This window comes from Crocuta crocuta, unplaced genomic scaffold, assembly GCF_008692635.1.
Source record: "Crocuta crocuta isolate KB4526 unplaced genomic scaffold, BGI_CrCroc_1.0 scaffold482, whole genome shotgun sequence".
In the NCBI taxonomy this organism is placed as follows: Eukaryota; Metazoa; Chordata; class Mammalia; order Carnivora; family Hyaenidae; genus Crocuta; species Crocuta crocuta.
Genome location: NW_027527459.1, coordinates 1,220,325 through 1,223,494, shown reverse-complemented (window position 1 = coordinate 1,223,494; position 3,170 = coordinate 1,220,325). Strand labels below are relative to the sequence as shown.

At 39.4% G+C, this 3,170-nt stretch overlaps 1 protein-coding gene across 1 annotated transcript in view; it reads right to left on the bottom strand.

Moving 5' to 3' along the window:
- Positions 1 to 3,170, bottom strand: part of STAG2 (STAG2 cohesin complex component) — a 123,926-nt gene that overhangs the window by 119,930 nt on the left and 826 nt on the right. The gene's annotated exons all lie outside the window — the stretch shown is intronic.

The window sequence follows — 3,170 nt, the reverse complement described above, 5'->3', positions numbered from 1 at the left end:
TGTCCTCAGACAACCACCAAAGTCAATAATAAATGTAAGATCGAAAAAAGAAAATTATGAAAAAGAAATGCAAGACTTCATTAAAATCTTTAGTGTACAGACTTTTAAAAAATCCTAACTAGGAGCACCTGGCTGGTTCAGTCAGAACAGCAGCCTGGGACTCTTGATCTCAGGGTTGTGAGTTCAAGCCNCTGGCAGTCAGCACAGAGCCCGACGCGGGGCTCGAACCCACGGACCGCGAGATCATGACCTAAGCGAAAGTCGGACGCTTAACCGACTGAGCCACCCAGGCGCCCCCTGTCTTATCATTCTTAAAGCTAAAATTTGCATATGAATACAGACTAATATTAACAGTTATGAAATATCTTCCTAGACTAGGGTGGAATTTTGCTTTAATAATGATGAGGGAACATAATTCACCCAACATAAAATTAAATATCCATTATTTTGGATTTCCTTTAGAACTTTCACATATATTCAAAAACACATAGGAGCGCCTGGCTGGCTCAGTCGGTGGAGCATGACTCTTGATCTTGGGGTTGCGGGTTCAAGCCCCATGTTGGGTGTAGAAATAACTTAAAAATAAAATCTTGAAAAAATACATCTCATAGGGGTAAAAAGCCTGACACTGAACAACACAAAACTGCAGNTAACAAGTATTCTAATTAAGGAAACTGAGGATTTTAATTGCAATGCACTTTTACTGTTGGTGGGTAATGGTCAGAATGGCCTTAACAGAAAAACATTAGAATATTTTTCAGATCGACTTTTAACTACAACACTAAATCCTTAAAGTGATGAGTGGGATTTAACTCACTTTATAAGTAAATTTTCATTTTTCATATCAGTTTTTTTTTTTAAAGAACCCACCCCACCCCCACTGCCAGTCTCTGATATCTTAGAATGCTATAGTTATTTCACAGTGGGAAAGAATGGCTAATAAGAACATTTCTTTTCCAATCCTAGTCTCTACCCATTCATTAAACACCAAATACTGAAACTGAATTCAACTCCTACCTCTATCTTCCTACCAGGAATGCGCCCTAGGGCACTGAATCCCTTCCACTGTCACTTATTGAAACTGCCAAAGCCCCTCCTATTAATAGTAAATCCCTTTCTTACTGACTCACTGTAACCCCAACTTAATGGAATAGACAACAAGCAAAACTCACAAAATCTGAGAATGGAATTTTCCCCTTTTCAAAGGATTAAAAAAGAATCTAAAAGTGGAGTAAATTCGGATTAAGTTACAAACATTTAGAGTTCAACCAATTTGTAAGTATTTGTACTGTTTATTCTATATTGGTTCAACTTAAATGTTTTTTTTAAAGTTTGTGTATCAGGCATTGTGTAATTACTTACGCACAAGGCCAAGTTTTCCATGCAGATAACTGATACGTAAATACAAACTTACGCCATCACATCAAAATTACAAGACAATCTGAAATCTTTTCTTCCAAATTTTCTCATTGTGGAAATTTTCAAGTACACACAAAAACGTAGAGAGAATAATAGTATAATGAGCTCTCCTTCTCCTGTACTCCTCCTCCCGCTACGATCAACTCAAGACCACTTTTGTTTCATCTCTACCTCCCATCACTCTCTTCCAATTATTATCTTCAGAAAAGAGGTAAGAAGACACTGAGCTCGGTAAGTACCCTGAAAAAAACCCAAAGATGCACGCTAAAGTATCAAAGACTAGCAAGAAGAATTTAACAGTGTGACTGTCACCCTAAAACAACTACTTGTAAATTTAAGCATTCAGTTAAAAACAAATAGCCATCTTTAAGAATTTAAATTAAGTCCATTAAGATCCAAAGGGCATATTTAAAATTATATCTAAAAGAATGAATAGGAATACGTGATGAAGATGAACCGAAATATCTGCAATTAGCTTGCATTCATGTGTCACCTCGGCTCAAAACAAAAAAAAGAAACAGACTGACATAATGTGTCATAAAATTACAATTCAACCACTTGAAAAACCGCTGAACGCGTATGCCTTCACGGGTCCTTCTGATCCCTAATTATAGATTGATATCAATGTAGAAAGAAAACCAGGCGTTTTAACGTAAGTGGTTTAAAATGTTCAAAATTAACCCCACCGTTCATTGGCAAATATATGAAAGCAAGTCTAAACTACGCGAATTGTAGGTCATTAGACAGCAATGTATCCACTTTACAGGGCCCAGGGTTTTTTGTTTTTTTTTTTTTTTAATAAGTTCACATATACCCTGAAACGCAACGCGCGAGGCTACGGATAGAAGGAGAAGCCCGCCTCCCGCTCTTGCTGCTAACCAATACGCAGAGAGAGAAGGTTGGCAGGAAAGTGCTGCGAGGACAGTAACAAACACCAGCAGCTCCCGAGCAGGCCCTGCTAGAGCCAGGAATGACGCACTTCGGTAACCCGACTCTTTCTCCCCTCCACCCCCGCCCCCAGCAGCGGTGCTGACACCGCCAACAGCCCGGAGTAGGAAAAAAGACAACAGAAAAAAAGGCAGAGGTTGGACCGCACCAGGTTTCATCAAGAAACCTCGATTATTCCTCTTTCGACACTAACCACTAGGACTAAACAGGAAAAGAAGCTTCGTGCTTAAGCAAGTCCCATCATGGTGGTTTAAGAGTCACTAAATTAAGCTGATAATGAGTCCAATCCACAGAGACAAATACAGGGTGTGGCTGCCGTGAAATACGGCGGTCCGTGGGAGAAAAGGGGTANGGCTTTACCAAGGGGGGGGGGCGGCCCGCGCATTTTAAGGAACCATTTCAAAGCAACACAAGCTTTTCGTTTACTTAAACCTAATCCCACAGATCAAAAGTTTCTAATAGATATATCGTGTAGACTGTAAATAACCATTTAATCAAACACCACGGCCCTCAATTAAGAAACTACATCCAAGAGAAAAGGAGGGAGAGGGTAGGGAAGGGTGGTAGGCAACAAGATATAAAACATTTCTAGGCCACGCAGGAGAAAGTCTCACAAACCGGATGAAACTACTAATGCAATATTAAAAATTAAAGCTGAACACTGCAGCACGAAAAAATCTCACGATAAAACCCATTACAGTTCAGGATTAAAAATAAAATGACATACACGCCAAGGGAGAGCGGAAACTAAATGTCGAAAGTACAGCGGTTTATAAAAAAACTAAAGGCAATAACAAGACCTT